This window comes from Hyperolius riggenbachi, chromosome 11 (assembly GCF_040937935.1).
Source record: "Hyperolius riggenbachi isolate aHypRig1 chromosome 11, aHypRig1.pri, whole genome shotgun sequence".
Taxonomy (NCBI): Eukaryota; Metazoa; Chordata; class Amphibia; order Anura; family Hyperoliidae; genus Hyperolius; species Hyperolius riggenbachi.
The window spans coordinates 84,608,683-84,625,044 of record NC_090656.1 but is presented as its reverse complement, the minus strand read 5'-3'; the positions used below and the strand labels follow the sequence as shown (position 1 = coordinate 84,625,044).

Here is a 16,362-nt window from a genome sequence, read left to right as displayed (position 1 = left end):
CAAGAAGGTTTGTTAATGCATACAGGCCGCTAAAAGGTGTGTTCAATGCAGCAGAACGGACTGCGTTGAATGGCTTAAAGAGGAACTCCAGTGAAAATAATGTAATAAAAAAGTGCTTCATTTTTACAATAATTATGTATAAATGATTTAGTCAGTGTTTGCCCATGGTAAAATATTTGAAATCCCTGATTTATATTCTGACATCACATGGTGACATTTTTACTGCTGGCAAGTGATGTAGCTGCTGCTTGCTGTTTTGGCAGTTGGAAACAGCTGTAAACAGCTATTTCCCACAATGCAACAGACAGGAAATTGCCAAGAGTACGTACTCAGAATTTCTTTGTGGGAGGGGTTTCACCACAATATCAGCCATACAGCGCCCCCTGATGGTCTGTTTGTGAAAAGGAATAGATTTCTCATGTAAAAGGGGGTATCAGCTACTGATTGGGATAAAGTTCAATTCTTGGTCGGAGTTTCTCTTTAATTCCTACTGCTGCTTAATTCCTACTGCTGCATCTGATTAGTAGTGTTGTGCTTCATGTCAACTGTGGACCTGCTCATATGTCATGTACTTAAAACCCTGTAAATTGTGCCTGCTGCCTCTATCCCCCAAGCTGCATCCCCATCTTCTGCCACTATGGGTGGTGGATGTGTGGCTGCCTGAATAGAGTGAACCTAAATATATTCAAAAGACAGTGATATCAGTTGCACACCTCTGCAACACAACCTTCTTGTGATTCTTTTGTTACAAAACTTCACTACTCTGAAATAATGTATGTACATTAAAAATATACAGAAAAGCAGAGTAGACTTTCCTAAAAATGACCCAGCTCCATTCCCTTAGATGTGGTGGGCAGTAATCATGCTAAATGTCACTGTAGAGCTCTTCTTGGTCAGGTATTTTTTAATTACTAAACTGCAATGACTCTGTAGCTGAACTGCATTATTGACAGCCTTCTGTACACCACATCCAACTGAGGTGTCCATCAGCATCCAGGTACATCATCTGCTCTTATGTTCCTTCATCACTGTATCTGTCCTGATGTGGAAAATGTCACTGTTTAGATCAGGAACTGTGGTCAGCTGAGAAGCTTCACAATTTGATATGTATGTACAAATGATGTCTCTCTTGCTGGTTTAATCTGGGATGTCATCTCTTAAAGGATGCCTGAAGTGAAAGGGGTGTGGAGACTGCAACATATATTTAATTTTAAACAAAGCAAAGTGTCTGGCTTATCCTCTGCCTCTAAGGCAGGGATATCCAACTCCAGTCCTGCGTGATATGGAGAGCTTCCCTATCTGGAGTAGGAATTATGGGCTTTACATACATCTTCAGATACAGTATGTGCAACTGATATCTCCATTGCTTTAATGGGCTACCATGTTGTCATCTAGCAATGTAACAGCTAAGAGGTTAGACTATCATTCTTAGGCTTGTGAGCAATGTGATAACTTTCATCTTTCCTCTGAAAAGTTTTGGCCCCAATGGGAGACATAAGTGAGAGAACACATCATGGATTGCCTGTCACTAAGCTGCCATACAAACAGGAATACAATACAAAAAGCTCATTTGCCAATGTCCATCTCTATCTGTCACTGCTAAGGTTTTAGCAAGTTTTGGCAGATCAATAATGTTTATTAAAGACTCCTCTGGTCATCAAGACAAACCTAAAGAAAGTGAATTTACACAAAGGCAAAACACACCCAGAAGTGGGGAAATTACTGGACAAAGTTATGAGTTGTATATCTAATTAGCCATAAACTTGGACCTGTACACTATGAAGATGTGAACAGCATAAAAATAAATACAAGGACAATGTTTATTTTCAATCAATCCACAAAGGGGTGAACGACAAATGATTGTGATGGACCGAACATTCACCGTGGTAGGGTAGTTGTACACATGTTAGATTCTTGAACGAGATGGCACAAATAAATGTCTGCTGAGGATTATCTTGCGTGTGTATAAGACTGTAGTCTGCTGATTAGGTGTAAGTGCTGCTGGTTATGATCAGACTGCAGGGCCAGAGTTAAGCCAGTGAAAGTTTGCCTGTTGTTACTACCTTTATATTTATAAGGAATCAACACATTATGCAGTGCTGTACAATAAATATAGGATGCAGATGACAAGCCTGCATACAAAACAAGTACAAACTATAACACAGGAGGAGCAGGAGCATACAAGTCTCAGAGATGGCAAATAGGATACAATATTTAGGGAACATTTACTTGATGCGATGCAGCGTGGCATAAAACGGGACTGTTTGCTGCATTTGTGGTGCTTAATTCCTTCAATTCTTAACTGAAGGGTTCAAAGCCCGTTACACATGGAAGCATGGTACCGGACATCGCTAGTGTGACTGAAAGGCCACAAGGGAGCAAAGACCTGCTAATTAATTAGCTACAATATACATTGTCATCAAGTATTTAAACAGTGCTGACGTTTTCTGTAGTGCATCACACGGAACAATCCATGTGACTGAGCCACTGAGGAGCTCACAAACTCCATCCTGTGCTGTAGTTTAATATTTTCTTCCACAGGTTAGCACCACTTTGAGAGAAAGCCAACTGACCCACCAGTCACTGTTGTCACGTGGGATGAAACCAAATTACACAAAAGAATCCCACACAAACACAAGCAGAACATACAAATTCCATGCAAGTGTTATCCCAGATAAGAACCGCCACACGAGAGCATCAGCCCCTTAGTCACAATGCTGCCCAACAGCTACCTCTGGAACATAAGATTTATGTCAAAAGGTTTCTCAAATTTATAAAGCCCTTTGGCATGTGAAATAATGATCTGGTCAAACAAAAAGAAGTGTATCCATGGGCCAGTATTTGCAGCAGAGGCACAATGGTAAGAGGTCCATCAAGCCTCTAAAGCAACACGCAAGCCATACAACAAATCCACTCTGGACTCGACCGTTGCTCTGGGAACATTCTCCAAGTCTTTAGTTTTAATGAAAACAGTGGTGATACAGCATGTTCGTGAGCACAACGTTTTTGGGCTACATGTCCTTTGTCAAGTGCTTGACAAAGCACATGAGGCCCGAAACGTTGTGCTCACTAACATGCTGCATCACCACTGTTTTAATAAAAACTTAAGACTTGGAGAATTTTCCCAGAGCAACGGTCGAGTCCAGAGTGGATTTGTTGTATGGCTTAAATAATGATCTAACATTAACTAAAATTATTAGGCGGCAAATATTCAGAATAATTGCCTCTCTCAAAAAAACCATAAAAATCTCATTAGGCATGGCCTTGTAAAAGAAGGTATATGGCAGCTACCCTAGTTTGCCCTGCAAACTGGCAATATTAACAGTTGGCTTTAGTGAAATGTAAACATGCTTTTCAGTTACGTATCAGTCTTTTCATATTTTTCCTTTTTTGTGTGTTTAAGGTTTACGAGCAAAAAGGTATTTTTCATACCACTTATAGCCATAAAGATCAGCAAGCAGCAAGACAGTTGGCATTGTTTAAATAAATGTATTATTATTTAGTATTTATATAGCTCCAACATCTTCCACAGCGCTGTACAGAGTATATTGTCTTGTCACTTAAAGGGATACTGTAGGGGGGTCAGGGGAAAATGAGTTGAACTTACCCGGGGCTTCTAACGGTCCCCCGCAGACATCCTGTGTTGGCGCAGCCACTTACCGATGCTCCGGCCCCGCCTCCGGTTCACTTCTGGAATTTCAGACTTTAAAGTCTGAAAACCACTGTGCCTGCGTTGCCGTGTCCTCGATCCCGCTGATGTCATCAAGAGCGCACAGCGCAGGCCCAGTATGGTCTGTGTCTGCGCAGTACACTCCTGGTGACATCAGCGAGGACACGGGTGTGCAGGCGCAGTGGTTTTCTGACTTTAAAGTCAGAAATTCCAGAAGTGAACTGGAGGCGGGGCCGGAGCATCGGTGAGTGGCTGCGCCAACACAGGATGTCTGCGGGGGACCATTAGAAGCTCATTTTCCCCCGACCCCCCTACAGTATCCCTTTAACTGTCCCTCAGAGGGGCTGACAATTCATCCCTACCATAGATTGTCAGCCCCTCTGATATGTATGTATCGTGTAGTGTATGTATTGCAGACTATGGCAAATTTAGGGGGAAGCCAAGCCATTTATGTGTATGTTTTTAGGCTGTGGGAGGAAACCATAGTTTCCAATGGAAACTCACGAAGAGATGGAGAGAACATACAAACTTTGTGCAGATTGTGTTCTGGTTGGGATGGAAGCCTCAATATACCTTTCACTACAAACAATTGAAAAATATAGATTTTTTTCCCCCAGTTGACCATTTTAAAAATACTACTAGTCCTGCTATTGTGCTGATCCTTTGTCTTTAATACCTTCTGAATCTCTGCCTCAGACAACCAAAAACTCAGCATGACAGCCAGGCTACTAACCTAAAAAAGAGATGGCACACTCCATATTCCTCTCGCTCCTTTAAAGGACAACTAAAGTGAGAAGAATATGGCGGCTGCCATATTTATTTCCTTCTAAACAATACCCCTTTCCTGACAGCCCTACTGATCTTTTGGGCTGCAGTAGTGTCTGAATAACACAAGAAACAAGCATGCAGCTAATCTTATCAGATCCGACAATAATGTCAGAAATATCTGATCTGCTGCATGCTTGTTCTGGGCCTATGGCTAAAAGTATTAGAGGCACAGGATCAGCAGGATAGCCAGGTAACTGGTATTGCTTAAAAGGAAATATGGCAGCTTCCATATCACGCTCGCTTCAGTTGTCCTTTAAGGAGTGCAACAGTTTTGAGCTGACAAAGCAGAAAAAAGCCAACGGCTATTACATTACACTTTAGACAAGCATTTTTCAGCGCTTGCAGAACTAAAACTGCTTCATAAAGTGACAAAACAGAGAATTTGTTTCCACAAGGAGAATTCTTTAAAAGCAGTTTGTCAAAGCCTGAATCTTAACAAGAACATGTGATTTATGAATACCGAACCTTCGGCTTTTCAAACGCTGCCAAGTTTGAAGACACAAATATGACAAGTCTGCACATCTTCCATAAGACAGGCATTGTTAGCTCTTAGTAATAGCATAGGTGCAAGAGAACACAATACTCATTTCCTACTTGGCTTTTCACTTTAACAAAAAAGAGAGTATGGGTTATATAAATGCCACCTAATAATAAGGGCCAGTGCAAACCACAGCATTCACAGATTTAATTATATTCTTGGTGGGATTAGGTACAATATCGAAAATTGCTGAAATGGTTATTGTATCTTGTCTGATTTACTTATCTGCAGGCTTTATGTAACAGCATTATTAGCCAGGTGTACTCAGCCAGACAGTCTTGACACAAAAGCAAAGTGACTAAGGTTAGATTTTAATCATTTCCAAATCTCGTACACGACAAGCAAACACGCTAATGGTTTTTACACAGCAGAAAAGCTCCCCATAGGCTAACTGGAACCTTGGGATACAAAACGCTAGAGGATTCAATGGTATGGATATGTACGAATGCAACATTATGGCTTCACCCTTGGCAGAACATTATGGCTTCTGTCCCTCTCAGATGAATGACAAAGTATTCAGGGCCATCTTCCCCGCAGACAATCACACTGTTAGGGCCCTCTTCCACGAGCAGTTGATAGGCCGTGAAAAGACCATCGAACTCAACTCCTCGCTGCTGCCTGGTAACTGCTTACTGAGTGCACAGTTCAGCCACCTTTGGAAACGAGCCCTTTAAGTGGACTCCTTACCATTTTTATAGTGACAACTGCCAGGAGGAGTGGGCATGCTTACCATACTGAAGTCGGTACCTTAAAGAACTAAACTACTGAAATTAACATGGGGGGGGGGGATTATTTCTGATTTCACTATTGAAATCCAAACTCCTTCCATGATTACTCTCGAACAGTAATTTGTCCAGAGGTTTAAATACAATGTATTTCAAAATGGAGTATGAGACTAGTGAAACATGATGAAATGTACCCCAAGAAGGAGGGAATGTAGGCAGTAGCCATTTGGATCAGGCTTATACTGTGTAGTGACTACACTTCATTGAAGCACTATAAGAAAAGTAGTTTCAAGGTTCTAGCTTGCTTCTTAACCCTCCTGGCGGTATAAAAAATTCCGCAAGGAGGCAGCGCAGCAGTTTTTTTTTTTTTTTTTTAAATCATGTAGCGAGCCCAGGGCTCGCTACATGATAGCCGCTCGGCGATCTCCGTTCAGGAAATCCCGTTCAAAGAACGGGATTTCCTGTAGGGCTTCCCCCGTCGCCATGGCGACAGGGCGGGATGACATCACCGACGTCGTGACGTCATTGGGAGTCCCGATCCACCCCTCAGGGCTGCCTGGCACTGATTGGCCAGGCAGCGCACGGGGTCTGGGGGGGGGGGGGGGGGGGTGTCGCACGCCGCGACGGATAGCGGCGATCGGGCGCGGGGTGGCGGCGATCGGTGTGCTGGCGCAGCTAGCAAAGTGCAGCGTCCAGCAAAAAAAAAAATAACCTCCCTGGCGGTAAGCCCGAGCTGAGCTCGGGCTATGCCGCGCAGGGGGAGATCTCAGCCCCTGGTAGGGCGATTTTTATTCTGTAAATTGCTGTGCGCGCAGCCAGCACTTTGCTAGCCGCGCGCACAGCTTGATCGCTGCCGCTCTGCGGCGATCGGCCGCACGCAGCGGCGAAAGAGGGCCCCCCCCGCCAGAGCCCTGCGCTGCCCGGACCAATGAGTTCCGGGCAGCGCTATGGGCTGGATCGGAGGTGTCTGACGTCAGGACGTCGGCTGACGTCCATGACGTCATCCCGATCGTCGCCATGGCGACAGGAGAAGCCAAACAGGGGAACGCGTTGTATACGCGTACCCCTGTTTGCTATAGATGCCGGCGACGATCGCACTAGAGGGACACATGCGCCCTCTAGTGGTGTTTCATGTAGCTACCACTCTGGTAGCTTTACATGAAACAAAACAAAAAAATTAAAAAAGTTTTTTTGCCAATTTGGCAAAAAAAATTAACCGCCAGGGAGGTTAAGTAAATTGGCCCAGGAGGGCCTGAGAAAACCTCCTGCGCGGCTTACCCCGAACTACGTTCGGGGTTACCGCCAGGAAGGTTAAAGAGAACCCGAGGTGTGTTTAAAGAATGTTATCTGCATACAGAGGCTGGATCTGCCTATACAGCCCAGTCTCTGTTGCTATCCCAGACCACCTAAGGTCCCCCTGCACTCTGCAATCCCTCATAAATCACAGCCATACTGTGAGGCTGTGTTTACATCTGTAGTGTCAGTCTCAGCTGCTCCCCCGCCTCCTGCATAGCTCTGGTCCCTGCCCCCGTCCCATCCCTCCAATCAGCAGGGAGGGAAGGGATGCAGGCGGGGACTGGAGTTCTGCAGGAGGCGGGGAGAGCAGCAGACTGACACTATAGAGATAAACACAGCCAGCTCTGACAAGCGGTTTGTCAGCAGCATGGCTGTGATTTATGAGGGATTGCAGAGTGCAGGGGGACCTTAGGGGGATAGCAACAGAGGCTGGGCTGTATAGGCAGATCCAGCCTCTGTATGCAGATAATATTCTTCAAACCCACCTCGGGTTCTCTTTAAGGAAAAAGGTGCCGCTATGTGTGCAAAGAGGCGTGTAAGATGCCCCATGTGAAGCTAAATGCTTCCAAATTCCTTCACTTTTAGGAAGGAAAACTGTATTTATTTATGCATTGAAAATGAATGAGGAAAATATGAAAACATGTATGTTTTGTTCTAAAAAATCTCTGTAGATGGTGATTGTAGAAACAAAAATAAATTAAACTGTTGTGGCTTCAGAAAAACACGATGTCAAATTAGGACTAGATTCTAAAAAGATAAGATTCTAAAGATGTGGATAGTTAGAGATACGTTTTCGTCACATACAGCTGTACCACCAGACAGAGACAAGGGCTTGAGCCAAATTACAAGGACAAATTGTGCACCATACTTTATCACACTAGGCAGTGAGCATTTTCCTCAAAGATTCTGAAAGGTGCCTGCAATCATCCACACAGTATGCCATTACTGGGCACTCCTGGCATTAATTAGGTAAGTGCTTCATAGCTGCCTCCTGGCAGCAAAACAGGATGGATGAAGAAGAGGCTGTACTACTTTGTTCCTCATTGAGTTACTAGATTTTGACATTTCAGATACAAGGATTGTACCCTGGATGTAAGTTTTTAATACATGTCAGTGTGGTTTTCAGTCCTAAAATAAGAAGGTATGGTGTACATCTAGGAGTATTCTATATTTTATTGGGCATTCTAGGTCACCAATATGGAGTACTGGTCAGATTGCTGTGGTCATCAGGGTCATTTGATTAAACACTACTGGGTGGGATCTAGCCTTGTGCACAATTTGACATTATAACTTGGGTCAAGACATCTGAAGATGAGCCCCGAAGAATTGCTCTGCTGAGTATTTTAGGACAATGTGAACTGTTTTTTGAAGCGCCAAAAGGACAGTAATCTGTACTTACATATTCAGACATTGGTCAAATAAATAAGTTCAAACTACTCCCTAGGCACACTTACAGTTAAATTGAAACTCCAATATTATGGCCATGTCCTGCACAGACAAGACTTGCTGCAGAAGACTCTGATATTGAGATTAACAGAGGATAATGGTGAGAGGAAGAGCAGACACTAAGGCTTTGCACCCATGAGCTCATCCCCACACAGCCTTTCATGGAAACCGATATGAAGAATTCCTTATTGATTGGTCAGAGATGCAAAAACACTGTATAAAACATGTATAATGGCTGTTGTGACTGAACCTTTGTCCTGAGCAAGTTCCCTTTGATTCCTGTATGCATTGATGAGCTGCACGTGTGCACAATTTGACTTGTGCAAATCCTATCAGTGTTTACAAACAAAACGGATTGCTCAACAAACTTGGAAATGAATTCATGAATTTTCACAGCCTGCAGCACAATTCCAATCAAATGAATGGAGAACCAGATCCTTTTGATTGGATCATTCATCGGTCAAGAGTACATATGGAAAGAGACTGTAAGCGTAATTAATGAAACGCATATGGAAGGCTTTAAAGAAGCAGCAGCTGAGAGAAATGCCTGGTGTGCTAAAGGTCACGAGGGCATCTAACATCAGGGCTTGACTAAACATCTGAAGAGAGAAAGTGAAGCTGCGTGTTCACCTACATTTCAGGTCGGTCATTTGTCCAGCCACCATGGAAGCGGCTGCAGTGTACAAAATGGCTGTCAGGCAGCAGGACCCCTCGCACCCACCAGTGCACCGCTACTCCACTGACATTTACTTCTGTGAGGAACTCTTCCAATGATGTACAGACTCATCTAATAAATCACACCAGCAAAGTGTACAGTGCTGGACTTTTCTTCTGTCCCATTGTATTACATGGGAAGTGTATTGACTACATAAATCTGTTTTAGCCTGCGAGTTTTGGCACATCTTCAGCTGTATCCTAAAGTTGTCTTCCAGAGCTGCCAAGTGTGGCGCATCTCAACCTCCAGTACTCTCTTGCCCGGGGATGACTGCTCACACTGACTTCAATTGTGTTCCTAAAATAGCCCAAAAGGCTGCATTTATCACTTAGGAGGACCTGAACTCTTGCACAGGATAGAAGGAAAAATGTATGTATTTAGAGAGTTTAGCCTGTTTAATTCCCCTTCATCTGTGACGAATCACAAATGTAATTTGATCTCTCAGCTGTGTCACCTGGCTGCCTCAGCAGAGCAGCTAATTTGTAAACACAGGATGTTAACCCTACGTTATATTAGCTGTAACAAATTAATACTTTCTTTAAAGGTTGTTATGCTGTTGCTTATCTTTTAGAGCAGAGAGGAAGTTCTGAGCTCAGGTCCACTTTCAAAGAATGTAGAATATATATTAATTAGCAGCTGATGAACACCTTGGCGCTTTTGTAATTTGACAAAAAGTTGCAATTTTGTAAGAGTTTCAGAATGCTAACTCTTAAACTCCCTCTTTATTCTTACACGTTAGTTGATCGTGTGCGTAATGACCAATTTATCAGCAAGCTGGAGAGAAAGCTGCCCCTTTAACGTCTCGTTTGTGTTGCACATCCATCCAGATGGTAATCTTGGTGATGTAAAGGTGAACAAGTTTTAAAGGCAGATCTGATCATTTCAATACTGGATAGGAGACGAAGCTAGGCTCACAGAATGGAAAGATGTTATGACCTACATTCAGAAGATATTACAGAACACAGTTCAATGCTTCAAGCGCATTAACACAGTGTCAAACCAATTAATATGATGTCTTAACGAATCAAAGATCTAAACACAGAGCTGTGGTATCAGTCCGAATCACACAGCAAATCTAGCATACAAAGTGATGAATTCACATTTTCAAAAAGATTTAATTAACTTTCGGCCTTACACTGCAATAGAAAGTGAATGAATCTTTCTTGTGGGCAAAGTCATATTCTTTTCATGGTGCGGCCACATTTTCAAGCTGGGTTGAAATCAAAGTGGAGTCAGCCGTCCGGAACAGAGAACAAACGCTACTTGGATTTGTATCTTCTAATCATCTTCTAGAATGTTGTTCGTTTTTACAATATAGGGGGGAGTGTACAGACAAGAAAAATGCAGTGACGAAACCTGTATTCACAGCACACATCCAATTGTGTGGCATAAAAATGAGGAAAAAAGGCTGCGACTGCTCCAGGGCCCTTCACCAGCGGGACCCTTCTTCCTCTGTGCTTAACACTTCATATGATCCCCTCTGTACTTTAAATTGTGGCAATCAAACTGCTCCATTCCTCTGAATAAACCTCTCTGATGCTGTAGTTGCTCTAAGTGGGTTTTGGTACTTCGTGTAAATTATTTTGTACAGAATGCTTCGGGGGAAGAGGGGTGATTCCAGTGTAAACGTATGTGCACACACGTGATAACAGTTGGTCAAAACAGCAAATAACAGTTTCAGCCGACAATAGTTACCTGTGTGTGTATAGTGGCCGCCGAACGATCCTGCTTGGCCATTGGGCACCCTCCATCCTTTCGGATCCTTAACAACCCCATAGGCCCAAGTATGACTAACTCACAATGCTATTTTCAACCCCCCCACCCCCCCCCCCCCCCACTGACTAAAGCTGCTCCATCGACCCTTCATTGGGACAGACAGCATCACTAGACTCAAGGTTAAGGATGTGTCTGTACAGCGTCGTTTTCCGAATTGTCACCCATGAGATCGCTTCCCAAAACCCTGATGGATGACAATTATCAGTTGTGTGTACTTGGCTTTAAAACTTGTACTGAGATCAATAGTTCCTTAGCTGGGCCGCTGTGTGGCTCATAACAAGCCTCTTCATCTACTAGAAACCAACTAGCTTTTCCCTTTCCTGCTCCTTCCCAAGGAAGCTTAGGATATTATAAAGGGATGTTCTGATAAGCTGCTTGTTGCTAGTTAAACAGAAACGTTCCTCAGTTTGACACATAATGCATGCCTCAAAGTCTTGTTACAAAATCAAATAAAGTTTTAGTCAGCATTGGAATACACTTGTTCCTACAGCTATATAAGCCTGAGCACTGATGAGAGTATTAAAGTGAGCAGTACTGCATTGTTCAACGACCTGTGCAGTAGTCTACCATGCAATCTAATGCACAGTACAGAGAGCAGCAGCTAGATAGCAATCTAGCCTATCCTATTGAAATGATCAGGAATGCATATCTCAGCAGTTTTCAAGCATCCATATAGCTATTTGAAATACAATTCTCATAAATGAGCAAAAAAGTTTCCTATGGAATTACTTTTCTAGGTACTCGGGCTGCAGATTATTAAACACAAATCTGCCATTGCCACAACCATCAGTGATGGCCTAAACTTGTTCATTGAGAATAGGCCGGGTTGCTTTGAGACTCCCGTCTACATAGTCGAGCTTAACCACTTAATGACACGCAGACTTATAAAACCTCCTGCTAGAGCATCTTAATGGCTCCAGGACGTTTTTATACATCAGACAGTGCTGCTTGCGCACATGCATTCCCATGCATGTGACTGATGAACAGAGGCGCCAGCAGAATAAAAACAATAATTAAAAGTTTTAAAATATGCTGGGGAGGCAGTGGTGGACTTGCCTCCGAAAGCAGACTAGACTACTTGTCTGACATAAATAAACACTTTATTAGTACCCCAATAGATGCAATAGAAGCATTACTCTCTCACTGTGTGGAGGTAAGTTTTCTCTTGCCTTATCTCCAGCATGGGCTTAGTGAATTGAGGCCATTTGCCTCAATTCACTAAGATCATGCTGGAGATAAGGCAAGAGAAAACTTACCTCCACACAGTGAGAGAGTTATCTTATCTCTTCATTCCTTAAGTTACCTCCTCTGTAGTTATTTTACCTCCTCTGTAGTTATTTTCACACGCAGTTAATTAACAGCCTGTCTTTAACTCTGGAGTTATTTTAAGGATTGGAGAGTTAACTTAAAGACAGAAGAGTTAACTTTAGGCTTGCCTGAGGTAAAATGTTTCCTGAATACTACATGCCTTATCACCATGGTAACAACTCTAGAAGAGTTATTAACCACCTTAGCGGTATGGACGAGCTCAGCTCGTCCATTACCGCCAGAGGGTGCCGCTCAGGCCCTGCTGGGCCGATTTACATGAAATAAAGAGCAGCACACGCAGCCGGCACTTTGCCAGCCGCGTGTGCTGCCCGATCGCCGCCGCTCTGCGGCGATCCGCCGCGAGCAGCGGCGAAAGAGGGTCCCCCCAGCCGCCTGAGCCCTGCGCAGCCGGAACAAATAGTTCCGGCCAGCGCTAAGGGCTGGATCGGAGGCGGCAGACGTCAGGACGTCGGCTGACGTCCATGACGTCACTCCGCTCGTCGCTATGGCGACGATCTAAGCAAAACAAGGAAGGCCGCTCATTGCGGCCTTCCTTGTTTATTCTGGGCGCCGGAGGCGATCAGAAGAACGCCTCCGGAGCGCCATCTAGTGGGCTTTCATGCAGCCAACTTTCAGTTGGCTGCATGAAATATTTTTTTTTTTATTTAAAAAAAACCCTCATGCAGCTGCCCTGGCGATCTTAATAGAACGCCAGGGTGGTTAAAGACAGGAGATAAGCTTAGTGAATTGAGGCCATTGTCTATTAAAGCTCATTATCTTAAATGTCTGGCAGAGTTCTCTGTGACTTTTAAAGTCCTGGAGCTCAATGGCTAATTTGCATAGATAACAACTGGAGTTTCTTAGCTCTTCCTTTACTGGAAACAATATTAAGGGGCCCATACACCTACGATTTCCCGCCGATATACAGCAGAATCGATCACTGTGATCGAATCTGCTGTGTAATCGTTGCGCAAACGCTGACAGAATGATCGATTTATGTCCGAAATCGATTGTTCCCGTCGATCTTTCCATGCGGAAGATTTCCCTCGATCGCCAGCGGGTCGGGAGTGCATCGATAAGCTGTGTTCGAATGTCTGACGACGTTAGCGGCCATATATTATCTGATCCGGCCGGCGCAAATTCCCGCCATCACTGCTGCTCCTTCTCCGCTGGGCTCCGGCAGGCTTCACTTCTTCCTGTCCCGACAGGAAGTTTAAACAGTATAGCGCCCTCTACTCTTTAAACTTCCCCGGACAGGAAGTGAAGTGAAGCTGGAGCGCGGAGAAGAAGACAGTGGAGACTGGGAGACTCGCACTGGCCGTAGCAGGTAATGTATGCAGGGGGGGGGGGCAGCTTCACAGATGGTGAGCGGTTTCATGCTGAAATCGATTCACAATCTGTTTGCAGTAAAGGCAGCCATACGATCGCTCTCTGATCAGATTCGATCAGAGAGGGATCTATCTGTTAGTCAATCTGATGGCAAATCGACCAGTGTATGGCAACCTTTAGACTTGTGTCGCTGCTAATGTTTTTTTTCTTAGCTGTACTACACATACCAATCATTAGATCATAATTTTTTTCGCTTCAGTGTCTCTTTAAGCTATTGGCAAATGAAAGGGATGAGCACTGAAAGGTGAAAATCGCTCTTGTCCATTAGGGTAAAAAGGCTTTTGGGGTGAAGTGGTTAATTTACGCTAAGGGCTCGTTTCCACTATCGCGAATCTGCATGCGTCCAACGCATGCAGATCCGCACATGTAATACAAGTGGATGGGCCTGTTTCCACTGTAGCGTTGTTGAGGTGCGTTTTTTCAGCGTGAAAAAAACGCACAAAAGAGCCAACGATTTCGCCTGCGTCGGGAATCCGTGCGAATCGCCGCTAATGTATTTAATAGTAAAAACGCATGCGTTTGTTACATGCGTTTTTTACCCGCGATTTCGCGTGCGATTTCGCACCTTTTTCAATTTTATTTAGCCCTGGCAGTGTCATGGTTAATTTCGCATGGCACCCTGCCATGCGAAATCGCAGGCGAAATCGCGGGTAAAAACGCATGCGGAAACTCATCCGCATGCGTTTTTACAAGCGTCGGAATGCGGCCGAAATCGCGTCGCAACAGTGGGAACGAGCCCTGAGAAAGCAAATACCAAACTACAACCATTTTTTTGTGTTCGATAAAGCTCCAGGCTATATTTATGTTTTTTTCCAGGATCAGGATTAGAAAAAAACATTTTCAAGGAACCTGTTGGATAACATGCAGATCTCTATATGAATGCAACAGATTTTATATTTTAATTAGTGACTGCCTTGTGAAGTACTTGCATTATAAAGCTATGCAGTGCTGTTTTCAACAGCCAAGCCTCCAAGGCTTGGTGCCAACTGTGCATGTAAATACAAAACAAGAGAGGCCAGGCCTGCCAGATCAACTGCCTGACTCAACAAGGCAGGAACTGGGTCCTTTCTGAAACTAAGGCCGTCCAGAGTTCAAGAGGCAGTGATTAGAGCTGGCATTACAAGGCAAGCACCAGCCAGCGCTTGATTTCAATAATCTCTAGTGGGACCTTCCACAAAAGGACTGATCCAAGCATCAAAGCCATTAATAGTCTGTTACTTTGCCCATCACCAATATGCATAATTCAGTGAGCTTAATATTGGAATTGCTTTATAAGCAAGTCACTAATTAAAATAAACAATATATTATGAAGACATGTGTATAATTATGTAGGTTCTTAAAATGTGCTGGTTTCACAATTGTCCCTCAATACATGCCAAATGACATACTGTCCCTAGCATTAGCACTAACACAGAGTGCACTTTAGTCTCCTGTTTTTCATACAAGAGATACAATTGCATTAATTAGCAATGCACACATTTTTGTAGGGCAATAAATACTGTATATGCTCAGCTACATGTCTAGAAATGGAGGTCTGACTCATTTAATACAGGTATAGGGGTAGACTTGTACTCGAGTCAGATCTAAAATTCTGACTCCTAGGTGAGGGATGGGGGGCCCACCTCTTTCTCAACCTTTGCAGAGGAAGCAACACTGGCCAGCATGCTTCAAAACCCCCCTCCCACTGGCCACTTTTTGCTTGGAAAACCACTACTTTGTATTGCTTACTTTTGATACGAGAACGTTTTAGAGGCATCCATTGGCTGTGACACACTGTCATTTTTTACCAACCAATGGCTGCAACACTGAGCACACTGAGTAATATGTGTATTTTTGGCATTTTCACCAAATTACCCAGTGGTAAGTGACACTTTCTTTATAAAGGAAATGCCCAAAAAAAAAAACACAGATAGTTCTGGCCACAACAATTCAGAAGAAAAGGGCAGGGGGAAAGATACTGGGCTGCAGTGCAAGGGAGAGTGCAAAAAGACCACGCATAAGGCCCCGTTTACACTTAATCAGTTGCTCTCAGTTATAACTGAAAGAAAACAGCTTTTTTTAAAGTAATGCCCATGTTTTCCTATGGCACCTTTTACACTTAATGCGTTTTAACTGAAATCTTTTTCACAAGGCTTTGCTATGGAAAAAACGCGTAAGTGTAAATGGGCCCTAAGGGTCTAGAGGGATTAATAGCTGCAATACTTTATACAGCAGAGCTCTTAACTAGAGATGTCGGCGAACGGTTCGGGAACCATTCGCCGGCGAACACCTCACCCTGTACCGTTCGCCAGCGAATCCCTATGGGCCACTACTACTTCCGGGTCGCTATGACCCGGAGGAGTACGGCTGCGCTGGGCCGGCGGTGCGCGTCCTTGATCGTGCGCCTGTTGCCGAGCACTTTTTGCGCATGTGCGTGACGTCATGAGTGACGTCACGCTCATACGCAGAGAGTGGCCAGCAAAAGGCGCGTGATCATAGACGCGCACCGCCGGCCCAGCGCAGCCGTACTACTCTGGGTTATAGCGACCCGGAAGTAGTAGCGGCCCATAGGGATTCGCTGGCGAACGGTTCGCCTACATCCCTATTCTTAACCCCTCATAGTCCCCAAGTGAAGCCCTTAACTTTACTAGGTAGACCTATGCTTGAGTCAATATACAATGCCAGCCTAAAA

The 16,362-nt window shown here is 44.1% G+C and overlaps 1 protein-coding gene across 6 annotated transcripts in view; it reads right to left on the bottom strand.

Moving 5' to 3' along the window:
* The window catches only part of PC (pyruvate carboxylase), a 1,086,793-nt gene that overhangs the window by 208,457 nt on the left and 861,974 nt on the right, over window positions 1–16,362 (bottom strand). The gene's annotated exons all lie outside the window — the stretch shown is intronic.